We start from the raw sequence: 13,809 nt of genomic DNA, 5'->3' as shown, positions 1-13,809 counted from the left end.
CCCTTTGTATGTGGTCACCTGTGGAGGTAGAGAGGGATTGAAAAGTTGGATTCTGTTAGACGGGGACCCGGAGGGTCGGCCGAGTACAGGGGGAGAGGCCTCCGGTGAGGACCGTCTCCAGCGATCGTACAGACAAGTAACTTCCCCCCCCCCACAAATGGACACCACACAAGGATACGATCTGCACACTTTATATAGGATTCTTGAGGCAAGGTTATCAACGATGCAGTGGGGGCAGGACATGAGGATCCTCCCAATTCTAGTCTCTGTAGGGTAAGGGGTAGCAGGAAAGTCTTGGTACCGGTCCGGTACAAGGGCGGCCAGAAGGAGCTCACAATCCTCGAGCTCGGAGGTCCGAAAGGTCGGGCCGCGGCAGCGCCAGCAGGCTAGGATGATAGTTCTCGACAAGGAGGGCCGCGGCAGCGCCAGCAGGCTAGGATGATAGTTCTCGGCAAGAAGGGCCGCGGCAGCGCCAGCAGGCTAGGATGATGGTTCTCGGTGAGGAGGGCCGCAGCAGCGCCAGCAGGCTACGATGATGATTCCTTTGCAGAGGGGCCGCGGCAGCGCCAGCAGGCAAGAGCGATGGTTCAAAAGGATGGGCCGCGGCAGCGCCAGCAGGTCCAGACGAAGATGCACGTTGCAGAGGGCCGCGGCAGCGCCAGCAGGCTTCGGAGATGGTTCACAAGGCAAGGCTGCGGCAGCGCCAGCAGTCCGTCAGGGATGAGTTCTTCAAGGTGTCTCTCGACTCCAGGATACAACTGCCTTCCTGCTCTGGAGCTGCCCCAGTTATAGGTCTGGCCTCCTTTGATGTCCGGACCCTCGCGCTTGGAGGTCGGGAGGTCCGGGATGAGGGAGTCCAGACACCCAGCAGGGGGGTGGAGCCAGCGCCCGGGGAGACCGGGGGCGATCGGCACCTGGCGGGGGAGAGCCATCGACACTCCTTTCTCCCATTGACCTGCCAAGTGGTCTCTTCACCTCCTGGGTGGATGGTGGTGCCTCGATGTCGGGGCCTGGTCAGGCCCAGGGTTGGGGTCGCGTCGAGGCCACGCGGCCTCGCGATGCAGTGTCCAAAGATGGTGGCTTCTGGGGACACAGGGAGAGCCGGCGTCCGGGCCTTATCATGCGGGGAGGGAGCGGGCCCTTCACGAGGCCTGTCCAACATGCGTCCCCCCCAGCTGAAGGCAGGGAGAGTCACCCATCCTCTTGGGTACTCTCCTCGCCGAGGCGGAAAAAGCGTGACAGGCCATCCGCGTTGGCGTGGTCCTGGCCAGGACGATGCTCCACAGTGAAGTCCATCCCCTGCAAGGAGATGGACCATCGCAACAGTTTTGGGTTCTCCCCCCGCATCTGCATCAGCCATTGCAGGGGTCGGTGGTCTGTCTGTACCCTGAAATGGGTACCGAAGAGGTAGGGCCGGAGTTTCTTGAGGGCCCATACCAATGCAAAGGCCTCCCGCTCGATGGTGCTCCAGCGCTGTTCTCGAGCCAGCAGGCGTCGGCTGATGAAGGCCACTGGCTGATCGACTCCCTCGGCGTTGAGTTGAGAGAGGACTGCCCCAACGCCATCATCTGAGGCGTCCGTCTGGACTATGAATCCCCGGCTGTAGTCGGGGGCCTGGAGCACGGGGGCGGTGCACATGGCGGTCTTCAACTTCTCGAAGGCCGCTTGACAGGCCGGAGTCCAGTTGACTGTTTTGGGGTTTTTCTTGGATGTGAGTTCTGTGAGGGGCCCCACAATGCTGCCATAGTCCTTTACAAACCGCCGGTAGTATCCGGTGAGCCCCAGGAAGGCTCGGACCTCGGTTTGGGTGACAGGTGGTTGCCAGGACTGGATGGCAGCGATCTTGAGCTGAAGGGGGGCCACCAGACCGCTCCCCACTTGGTGTCCGAGGTAGGTCACGGACCCCTGACCAATCTGACATTTGCTGGCTTTGATGGTGAGGCCGGCCTGCTGGAGGGCGTGCAGGACTTCTCGGAGGTGGTGAAGGTGGTCTGCCCAGTGGCGACTGTACACAGCAATATCGTCCAGGTAGGCGGCGCTGAATTCTTCGAGGCCCGCCAGTACCTGGTTCACAAGTCGTTGGAAGGTAGCTGGAGCGTTTTTCATGCCGAATGGCATCACTTTGAAGTGGTAGTGACCATCCGGGGTAGAGAAGGTGGATCGTTCTTGGGCCCTGGGGGTGAGGCCGATTTGCCAGTAGCCCGCTGTTAGATCGAAGATGCTCAGGTAGCGGGCAGCCCCCATGCGGTCAACCAGCTCATCCGCCCGGGGGATGGGGTGAGCGTCCGTTCTGGTAACAGCGTTCAGGCCCCGATAGTCTACACAGAACCGGAGCTCGGGGGCAACGCCCGGGGCGGCAGCCTTGGGGACCAGTACGACTGGGCTGGCCCAGGGGCTGTCGGATGGCTCGATCACTCCTAGGGCCAGCATTTTGGTGACTTCGTTCTGGATGCAGGCGCGCATCCGATCTGGCACTCGGTATGCCCTATGTCGAATAGGTGGACTATCCCCAGTGTCCACGTCGTGAAGGCACCAGGGGGTGACCCCGGGGGTGAGGGAGAACAGGTTTGCAAATTGTAGCAGGAGAGCTCGACAGTCTTGGCGTTGCTCCGGGGACAAGGCATCGGAGAGTCTGACCCCTTCCACTGAGCCATCTTTTTCACGGGTCCTCAGTAGGTCAGGGAGGGGCTCAGAGTCTTCTTCCGTCCCACTATCTGTTGCCATCAGTAGGCTGAGCTCCGAGCGTACAAAGTGGGGTTTGAGTCTGTTGGCGTGGAGGACTCGTAGGGGGTTCCGGGAGGACTCCATGTCTATTAGGTAGGTGACAGGGCCCTTGCGCTCTATCACCTTGAAGGGTCCTGTCCATTTGTCCTGCAGGGCACAGGGTTCGACTGGAGACATCACCCAGACTTGCTGGCCTGGTTCGAACTCGATGGAGGAGGCATGCTGATCGTACCATTTCTTCATGTCCTCCTGACTGGCCTCAAGGTTGGCTTTGGCGAGTTCCCTGAATCGCCGGGTCTGGTTGCGGAGGGTCAGGAGATACTTATATACATCTGGAGGAGTCTTCTGGGGGGCCATCTCCCATCCTTCCTTGACCAGGCTGAGGGGGCCCCGGACGGGGTGTCCGTACAGGAGCTCAAAGGGACTGAAGCCGAGGGATTTCTGGGGAACTTCTCGATAGGCGAAGAGGAGGCACGGGAGCAGCACGTCCCATTGGCGACGTAGGGGTTCTTCTAGGCCCATGATCATTCCCTTGAGAGTGCGGTTAAACCGCTCGACCAGTCCATTCCCTTGCGGGTGATACGGGGTTGTGAACCGGTAGGTGACCCCGCACTGTTGCCAGAGAGACCTCATGTACTTCGAGATAAAGTTCGTGCCCCTGTCGCTGACGACTTCCCGGGGGAAGCCCACTCGAGAGAAGATCCCCATCAGGGCTCGGCCTACCACGGGTGCTGTCACGGTCCGGAGAGGAATGGCCTCGGGATAGCCGGTGGCGTGGTCCACTAGGACTAGGATGAACCTGTGCCCCTGTGCCATTCGGGGGTCTAGGGGCCCCCACAATGTCTATTCCCACCCGTTCGAACGGGGTGGTGACGACGGGAAAGGGTTGCAAGGGTGCTTTGATTTTTCGGCCGCTCTTCCCGCTGGCCTGGCAGGTGGGGCAGGCCCGGCAGTGGTTGGAGACGTCATTTCGCATTTTGGGCCAGTAGAAGTGAGTTACCAGGCGGTTGTATGTTTTGTCTTGCCCCAGGTGCCCAGCGAGGGGGACATCGTGTGCCAAGTTCAAAAGGAAGTCTCTGAAGCGGAGGGGCACCACCAGCACCCGACTGGCCCCTAGCTCGGCAATTCTTTGCTCACTGTAGAGCAGGTCATTGTCCCAATAAATCCAGTGGGCCCCTGCGGTGTCTCCTGCGCTCTGGGCGAGGGCTTGCTGCCGGAGTCCCTCGAGGGAGGGACAGGTCCTCTGCTCTTGTCGGAATTGTTCCTGGGTGGGACCACCCTCTTGACGCCACTGGGCCAGGTCGGGAAGGTCCTGGAGTTGAACTGGCCCTTCTTCGTTTCGCTCTGGGGGATTGGCGCTTAGGGCGGCTCCCTCCGGGACGATCGGGGGAGGAGGTTCTGGCCATTCGGGTTCTTCGGGACTGGAGATGGCGCGGGCGGCCATGGACCGGGTCGTTATGCAGGCCCATTCAGGGAGGCCCAACATCCCCAGGTGCTCTCTTCTTTCGACGGCTGCCCAGGGGGAACTTTCGAGGTCGTTCCCCAGGAGGCAGTCCACTGGGGCATCATCGCGGACAGTCACCTTCAGCATTCCGGACACTCCTCCCCACTCGAAGGGGTTGCAGGCCATCCGACACAGGCTTTCTGAGTTGTCGGCTGACCGGATGGGGCAAAGGACGTTCGGCAAGATCTGCTCCGGGGTCACCATATGACAGCGGACTGCCGTCACACTGGCCCCGGTGTCGCGTAGGGCTTCAGCCTGGCGCCCATTAATGTTGACCCACTGGCTCTATTTCCGCGTATTGGCGGGTAGGGGAGCCCGCGGAATCATGTCTCTTTCCCCTAGGCAGACCAGGGACATGGCGGCTGGTTCCCACTCGGGCTGGTCGGCCTCGTACTCTTCAGAATCTTCTGGGGTTTGCTCTTCCCCCAGGGTGGCGGCAGCGACCTGGCGGGGCATAGGGTTCTGGTTCTTTGGGCAATTAGGGTCGTTGGCGTAGTGGCCGGGTCGCTGGCATCGGTGGCAAGTAACGTTGGCTCGGAACCCTGGACGCATCGGGGGGTTTCCCCTGCCGGCCGGGGGTGGGGCGTTGCTGGCGGGAGCCACCGGGACGGCATCTCTGCCCCGACCCTGGCCTCCTCCTCCCCCTCGGGGGCGATGGGGTCCTTGGTTGGTTCTGTTTGGTTCGCTGGGCCCGTTTCGGACAACTCGGGTGCTTTCCCATCGGTCAGCTTCGGCGGCGAGTTGCCGAGGTTCAGTCAGTTTACTGTCGAGGAGGTGCTGCCTGAGCTCGACGAAGCAATTGTTAGAGAGGTGCTCCCACACAATAAGGTCAAAGAGTTGCTCGTAAGTGGTCACCTTGCTGCCCTTGATCCATCCCTCGAATGCTCTGCTGAAAAAGTTCACGTACTCCACCCAAGTTGTACCCGGGATCCGTTTGCAGTCGCGGAACCTCTGGCGGTACATCTCGGGCGTGAGTCCGTATCGAGTGAGGAGAGCGGCTTTCATGTGGTCGTAGGAGGTCATCTGATGGTCCGGGAGTTGAAGCAGGGCGTCTCGCCCTTCGTTGACGAACCTCCCCCATAACCCGGCTCCCCAGTCGCTTCGGGGAATCCGGTGGGAGGTCATGGCTACCTCATAGGCTTTGAACCATTGCTGGATATCGTCGTTCCGGTAATATTCTCTGACGACATCCTTGGGGATGTGGACTTTAGGGTCTGTAGTGGCAGGAGTGTTCGGGCGCTCGGGCACCCCGAGATCTTTATTCTGTTTCCGAAGCTCTATTTCTTTCAGGTTGTGCTCCTGTTCGTAGGCTAGCTTTTTCTCTTCTAATTCTCTCTGTCATTGTTTCTCTTCCCGCTCCTCTCGGAGCCGCAAGTGTTCCAATGTAATTTTTTGTTCCGCCAATTTCAGTTCTCCATCCAAACGAAGTCGAGCCAGCTCCAATTCATGGAGCCTGCTTTTTTCCCGTTCTCGGATCTCCTCTGGGGAGAGACCCGATCTTCTTTCTTCCGTCGGAGTGGTGTTCGTTTCCGGTGCCTCGAGGCTTTGGTTGTGGGGTACGGCCGTACCCGTCTCTGCCCAAGATTCCAGGGCCTTTTTGAAGTCTTCTTTCGTGCTCAGTCCTGTGGTAGCAATTCCTAGTTCTATGCAGAATTGTTTTAGTTCTCTGTGGTTATACTCTTCTAGTTTCTCCATCTGGAATTTTTCTGTGGTTCCGCTCTCTTTTGTTGTCATTGTGGTTGTGTCGTGGGGTGAGTTACTCTCTGTACGATTACGCGTTGGTTCGGATCCCGCCGCTGGCCACCAATATTAGACGGGGACCCGGAGGGTCGGCCGAGTACAGGGGGAGAGGCCTCCGGTGAGGACCGTCTCCAGCGATTGTACAGACAAGTAACTTCCCCCCCCCCACAAATGGACACCACACAAGGATACGATCTGCACACTTTATATAGGATTCTTGAGGCAAGGTTATCAACGATACAGTGGGGGCAGGACACGAGGATCCTCCCAATTCTAGTCTCTGTAGGGTAAGGGGTAGTGGGACAGTCTTGGTAACGGTCCGGTACAAGGGCGGCCAGAAGGAGCTAACAATCCTCGAGCTCGGAGGTCCGAAAGGTCGGGCCGCGGCAGCGCCAGCAGGCTAGGATGATAGTTTTCGACAAGGAGGGCCGCGGCAGCGCCAGCAGGCTAGGATGATAGTTCTCGGCAAGAAGGGCCGCGGCAGCGCCAGCAGGCTAGAATGATGGTTCTCGGTGAGGAGGGCCGCGGCAGCGCCAGCAGGCTACGATGATGATTTCTTTGCAGAGGGGCCGCGGCAGCGCCAGCAGGCAAGAGCGATTCACAAGGATAGGCCGCGGCAGCGCCAGCAGGTCCAGACGAAGATGCACGTTGCAGAGGGCCGCGGCAGCGCCAGCAGGCTTCGGAAATGGTTCACAAGGCAAGGCTGCGGCAGCGCCAGCAGTCCATCAGGGATGAGTTCTTCAAGGTGTCTCTCGACTCCAGGATACAACTGCCTTCCTGCTCTGGAGCTGCCCCAGTTATAGGTCTGGCCTCCTTTGATGTCCGGACCCTCGCGCTTGGAGGTCGGGAGGTACGGGATGAGGGAGTCCATACACCCAGCAGGGGGGTGGAGCCAGCGCCCGGGGAGACCGGGGGTGATCGGCACCTGGCGGGGGAGAGCCATCGACACTCCTTTCTCCCATTGACCTGCCAAGTGGTCTCTTCACCTCCTGGGTGGATGGTGGTGCCTCGATGTCGGGGCCTGGTCAGGCCCAGGGTTAGGGTCGCGTCGAGGCCACGCGGCCTCGCGATGCAGTGTCCAAAGATGGCAGCTTCTGGGGACACAGGGAGAGCCGGCGTCCGGGCCTTATCATGCGGGGAGGGAGCGGGCCCTTCACGAGGCCTGTCCAACAGATTCCAATCACAAAGGTTGGGGCAGCGTCATAGACAATTTAAACGTTTGATAAAGGTACCCGAATGGCAACTCAAGAAGCTCACAATACTTTTTCAGCTTTTCTAGATGGCTTTGAAGCTATCCACAGAGCTGAAACTCAATTAGGCAATATTTACCTATTGCTCCCTAGTATAGATTTCAGAACTATTTGTAAATCATAAAATGTAACCCAAACCAGGTGTCAGACAAACTCTCGAACCATATGCAATGTATTTGGGCTCAAAGCAATGGCAAGAGTAATATCAGAATTACCATCACTCCACTATTCGTTTTAAAATCCTAGAGTTTTAAGATCTTTAATAAAAACAGTGCCTTTACAAGAAATAACCATGGCGCGACACTCTGTTATAGTGCATCCAGGCTCATGTTGCCATCAACTCCCATGACCATAATTGACTGCTCAACCAAACCACTGCTGAGAGTCAACGTGTCGTGGGACGTCCACTTTGTTGTTGCAGACTCATCACCAAAGTTCCTGATTCAGTGCCTCAGCTTGGATCCTGCTAAATGGTGTTCACAACTTCAAGGATCTAGGAAAATTCCTGCAAGTCACCAATTTATTGTTTTAATTAAAAATCATGGATGAAAATACGTGAATCAGTCTTAATCACTGAAAATGCCCCTGGAAAGCACTTCCTTCCATGTGCTCTAGCTCATTTATACTATTATAAAAAGTTAGAAATTACATGTACCCGTGTGCAAATCAATCTTGGATCCTCCCCTTCTCCAAACTAGAGCAGTCCATTTCAAACTAGTAAGTGCTGTCCCTTCTGAAGTGGAACGCGTGTGACTCAATACAACGGGCATCCCCTGATGAAGGCCCTAATCTTGCAATTCTATTGGGGCTCAAGCTGCTCAAACTCAATGAGGCCAAAGAAGGTCGAAATGCCTTTGACCTTGCTTGTTTTCTTGTCTATAGGGGATGCAGATTAGTTGTTAAGGTGCTCGGCTCTTTTTAGGTCTTGCCTATGCAGCGCGCATGCGCTGTTATTAGGAAAAAGATCTTTAGCAATCGCTTCGGCGTTTTCTAGCCAAAAACGTGACGCGTGCCATTGCCTTCAATGGCAACGCGTGCACGTTTGGCGATTCCCTTGCGGGTACGAGCTTGACATCATATGTTTGTAATTAACTTACAAACACATGGTGGCCCTGGCGCGCTCCCGCAAGGGAAACACTTTGTGTGCTGTCGGCCGCACTCCGCTCACCCCTCCCACTTTTGGAGTGTGCTCTTGTTATTCTTGCTGGTAATAACAATTTGAATATAAAAATACATTTATACGGCACCACCAATCAGCATATAACAGAAAAATGACTATTAGTCAAATCTGGATGTAGTCCGAACATGACAATAATTGTACATTTTAGAGATGGATGTCTAATGTAAGATCACTGCTTTCAACATTGTACTCTTTCTTCTGAGGCTTTCGACATGCTGACCTGCTATAGGGCACCATTCATATCTTTACCATCAATGACTTTCTGGTCCTCGACCCATGTTCATCTAGAATTTTGTCTCTAACAAAAGAGAGGGACCCAAAATCCAAAGGGGAAGGGTACCAGAAGACAAATTGTCAAAAAAGTTTCCCCTTTGGGTGAACTTACAAGTAGCCAACGCTTATATTCACATCATTTCACACATATAAGTTTAAGCAGCAAATATGGAGCAAATTGATAACAACAATAATAATAAATTAAATGGTGTACAGTTTATTGGAATATATTAAAAAACATAGTATACAATGTTATACCAGTAAAAATACACATCTAGAATTTTGACCTTAATTAACCGCATCGCTGCGGCGGCTATTCCGCCGCAGCGCTAAGGGGGCGGGGCGGCTGCATGCTGGTGACGGAACCGCTCCGTCATCAGCCGCGGTTGGGCTGTGCTCATGACGGAGTGGTTCCGTCATGGCCCCGCCTGCTCAATAGAACGCTCCGCGCAGGCGCGGCGGAAGGGCCATGACGGAACCGCTCCGTCATCAGCACAGCGCCACTGCAGCTGATGACGGAGCGGTTCCGTCATCAGCATGGAAAGGGTTAAGGAGATTACCATAAGGTTCATGGTTTTATCAGCTGGCGCGCTATTTTAATAATACAATTTAGTTGTTTTTTTTAGCTTTCGCTCAATTCGCGAAAATGACACATTTAAAACAAGTCAACATACAAAAACAAATCTCTCCTATTGCTCCATTATTAACTATTGGCATAAAGAAGCAAATTTGGCAAACTATTTTCACTAAATTGCACTGGGGCACCCCTGAAGCGGTACCCTGAGCAGTATTTCTATATGCCAATTCAAGCTCTCCTGTTTTTACGGCCACTAACAAGTACTCAGATGCTTTCAAGGTGACTTTCAAGAGGTAAGGATATATCCCTAATGACTACAACCTGAGAGGAAAGGCTCACTGTTAGCGTTGTCACCTTCCCCAGAGAAAAATACAAGCCATTTGTTCACGATTTAAGTTTCTGCAAAGGTCCGGAGATGATATTTAAATAAATATGTCTATTTTGATTTTAAACGTGGCCTTTCTGTCTTTGTTTACTTTATTTGTCAGAGGTCAATAAAGAAGCTATAGAATACATTTAAAGTATGTACTAATAAGGGCAAAAAATACCAGCTTTAGGTAATTTTCCTAATTTTTGTACTTGCTGGACATGAAAATATTGGTCATGCCGGTAAAAAAACAAGCATTGGCATAGCCAATAGGTCTCGCCTTTTGGACCTTATAAGTATTTAGTTATGCAACACAATATCCTCACTGCAACAACATTAACTGTTGCATGGTGGTTAAACACTTATAAGGTCCCAGAGGCGAGACCTATTGGCAATGCCATTGCTTGTTTGGAACAGGGTCACCGCTAATTTGAATAGGCTTGCTTCCCTCTGTAATGAAAGCGATGATTTAAAATCATTGCAATGGAATATTTCCCAGCGGAAGCCCCAGCCGTTAATTTCGATTTTAAGCATTTCTAGCAACCACTTTTACTATCCCTGTCAGATTTCATCTCGTGGTACCTTTTAAATGTAAAAATAGTTTACCACATTTCTGGCTTCCTCACCGTACAGTGTTTCTCTTGTTTAACCCCTTCAGCGCTGCGCGAATTCCGCTGCGGTGCTGAAGGTTCTAAAGAACCAATAGAACCATGATGGAACGGTTCCGTCATAAGCACAGGCCAACCGACGCTCATGACGGAACCGTTCCGTCATGAGCATGGAAGGGGTTAAATTACTTGTTCTTCTATGCCTCGGTTCCCTTTGCTATATAGATCATTGGAGGCATTTAGCATAGTTCTCACCACAGGCAGTATAGACACAACATTTACATTTACCTGGCGTTATTGTCACAGGCGTTTCATTCTCCAATTTATCATTTGGCCGAATATTTACGATTTACTGGAAACATGTGAAGATATGAGAGGTAGAAGCCAAGTGCAGGGGAGAATAGGAAGTAGAGTAAAGCGGCACAGGAAGTAGAACGAAAGCACCAGGGAGTAGGCTACAACGCATAACGGATTCCTCTATATTTGTCTCCATACATCAGCAGCACTGATGTAAAGATTGAGGCAGGAGGAGACCAGGCCACTGTCCAGGCTACAATCTACCCCCCTACTGTCCTGAATATCCTTTGAAATACAATTACATATACACAAGGCACAAACATTAATTCTGGCGTCAAAGTTAATAAACATGTTACATGTTGGCTTAGATGCTAAAGGGCCGCAACCAGCTGCATACATCCCGATTCAGGCGGGAGACCACCGATTTAAAGGCCAGTCTCCTGCCTCCTGATTCCTGCAAGCAAAAACCTGATTCCTCCGCCGGCTTCAGCCGACAGGGCAGGGGCGGCTCTAGGCTCATGGTGGCCCTGGGCAGGAAGCGTAGGTAGGGGGCCCCCGGAGGAAGGAAGGCGCGGAGGCCAGTGAAGAGGGGTGTGGTCAGGGTGTTTGAAAGAGGAACAGAGCCGGAGGCCGCCAAATCCCTGCCAGGAGCTGCCACGCAAATATGTATCCATCCTCAGAGGATTATTATATTAAGGATATTTATTGGCGTGGTGGCCCCTGGGGTTTGGTGGTCCTGTGCAGGTGCACAGCTTGCACATGCCTAAGGCCACCCCTGGACAGGGACTGGTGTTGCGTGATTCAGAGTATGCAGTTCCAGTAACCTGCTCCTGCCGGCCAGTGCAGAGCATTTTTGACAAGCTCTCTCTGCCTGCCATATCGTTTTCTCCATGCTCCTGACAGGTAAAGAAAAAAAAACTATATTTCCATTTAGTCCCAGTAGATGAAAATAGACCCAAACCAGGCCTCAATAGAAGTCAGAGAGAGAAATACATTCTTCTGATTCTTAAAAAAAAATCCCATTTATGCAGTTCATGTGATTATTTCAACAACATATGGAGGAGAGTGGAAGTTAACTCCCTTGTTAGAGGGCCTCTTGTACACATACTAGTTGCATGGTTTGGTGACCAGCAACAAAGTCAGCCTAAGCTCTGGAGCATTTGTTGATGATAGATAACCCCACCGCAACGACAGACTATATTTGCTCTTCCCCCAGCCTTAAATTGCAACATGGCTGTGCGAGATGACATTTGACTTTCACCTTTCACTCGTAACATCTGAACTTTAACTTCCAGGGTCATACATGCCCCCTCCTCACGTCCTACCGGATCTGTTAGTGCTGGCCAGATGATGCCACTGATTCTGCGGTTAAATTGTGCGCGAGGCCGTGTGCAACATTTATATTTTAAAATGGTAAAAGAGGCACATTTTCACAGAAAACAAAACGAGCAAATTGAGGGTAGGGACTTCTGCTTAACATTTGTTAATATTTAAGCACCCACCACATTTACTGCCTGCGTTGATTTTTATTTATTGTTTTCTTTTGTTCTGAAATGCCAGTCGGGCAAGCAATCTGGCACACGGTTTGCTACATTGCCAATGATTGGGCTTATCTTCAAGTTAAGATTTGCAGCTCACTTTCAGTGAATCAAGTTATGTTTGCCACAATTTTGTTTCGACTTTTTTTTGGGCTCCTCTATGTAAGTTTTTTCAGCAACTTTTTGTTTAGCGCAAAATATCAGTGAATTTCTACGTATCGAGCCCTGGGCCAAAATCCACCTCATTTTAGTTTTTTTTTTTTTTAGAATTGAACCTACCTCGTGCTACTGATGCCACCCCTGATCTTTGGCTGTCTGAATGTGGTCGTATTGCAGAAAAGGCCAGACCCAGCAGAATGGCACAGCATTATAGAATGTTCCCTGTGTCACTGTTGGGGTGCTGGAATTTGATGTGAAGGGGTTAGTTAGGTCTTTCTCTTTTGTGGATGGTGACTCAGCTACTGCTGGTGTTTAGAGCCATCAGTTGACACAAACACGGGATTACATTTGAATAATATCCTCCCTTCAGTCTCACAAGAGCCCATGCATGTGACGCGCTGCGCCTGAGGCCGTGCGAGGAGAGCAGCGTTGCCCACTCCTTGCTTCCTTCACCATTAGAGAATCCATATGACAACTCTTTGGGCCAAAAATGCTTTAAAATCTATGTATACAGAGGTAATGGCATTTCTCTTTCTACGTGTTCACCCCCACATGCTTGGACTGATGCTGCTGGTTTCTCGACTCTGAGAGTGCACTGAGGCCTGCTGACCAGACCTCAGACCTACGTTTTAACTTCTAACCCCTTACAAAGTGTATGTCAAAATGACTACCCCCAATTGGCAGAGACTGACTTACTTATAGTTCCCTAGTATATGGTGCCCAGGGCACCTGGGGCATGTAAGGCCGAGTGCACCCCCCCTCCCCCACCCCCCTACCCCAGGAGTGCAGCTGATTGTGCCCCCCTATGCGTGCCAAATGACAGAATGGCTCCCAGCCTGCCACTGCAGACTGGAAGGGCAGTGAGTGTACACTGCTAGCTTGACTTTGCCATTCATACCACTGGCAAAGTCCCCACTTCCTGTGACAAAATATGCAAGATTCCCCTAAGTAAGGCCTATTGAGTCATAAGGCAGGGAGCTCTATATTATTAAGTAGGACATGTATTTATAAATATGTCCTGGCAGCAACACTTCCAAAGTGCTGTTTTGCTGTGGGAGAGTTAGTAACCCAATTGGCTAACACAGAGTTACAGACTGACTAGTCATCCTTGCTAACTTCCGAATGGGACTACTGAGATGGGTAATGAAAGATATCAAATTAATTGTGGCAATAAAACCGACTTGATGCCCAAGCCACATGTAATGGTACTATTACAGAATTCCAACTTTTAGAAAGTTGCCACTGTGTGGCCCAGTTTGTTCAGTGGCCTCACAGGGTCACTAGCCACCAGATAGCTTTCTGCCCTCTTGGGGAGTTAGTGTGAAAGACTCCCAGGCTTAGGAACAAGAGCAGCCTGTTACAGGGCGAGGTGTCACCTCCCCTTCTCAGGAAGCCACTCAGGGTAAAGCCCAAAACGTGAGCTTCAAAGGCGCTGCATACTTTGGTGGGCAAATGGCGATCACATTCTTAAGGGGCTGCCCTTTATTCTGGTATTCAGGCTGACGGTGGGAACAGAAGGGAGACCAGTGTCCAATCCAGTTTTCTTGTGGGCGTGTAGCCCCCATGTAGTCACACCTCTAGAGTGTGCTACA

The 13,809-nt window shown here is 52.5% G+C and overlaps 1 protein-coding gene across 1 annotated transcript in view; it reads left to right on the top strand.

Annotated features, from left to right (window-relative positions):
* Nucleotides 1-13,809, top strand: part of NIBAN1 (niban apoptosis regulator 1) — a 393,109-nt gene that overhangs the window by 132,159 nt on the left and 247,141 nt on the right. The window lies entirely within an intron of this gene.

This window comes from Lissotriton vulgaris, chromosome 1_1, assembly GCF_964263255.1.
Source record: "Lissotriton vulgaris chromosome 1_1, aLisVul1.2, whole genome shotgun sequence".
Classification (NCBI taxonomy): Eukaryota; Metazoa; Chordata; class Amphibia; order Caudata; family Salamandridae; genus Lissotriton; species Lissotriton vulgaris.
Note: the sequence above shows the minus strand (reverse complement) of the source record. Positions and strands in the feature narration are given on the sequence as shown.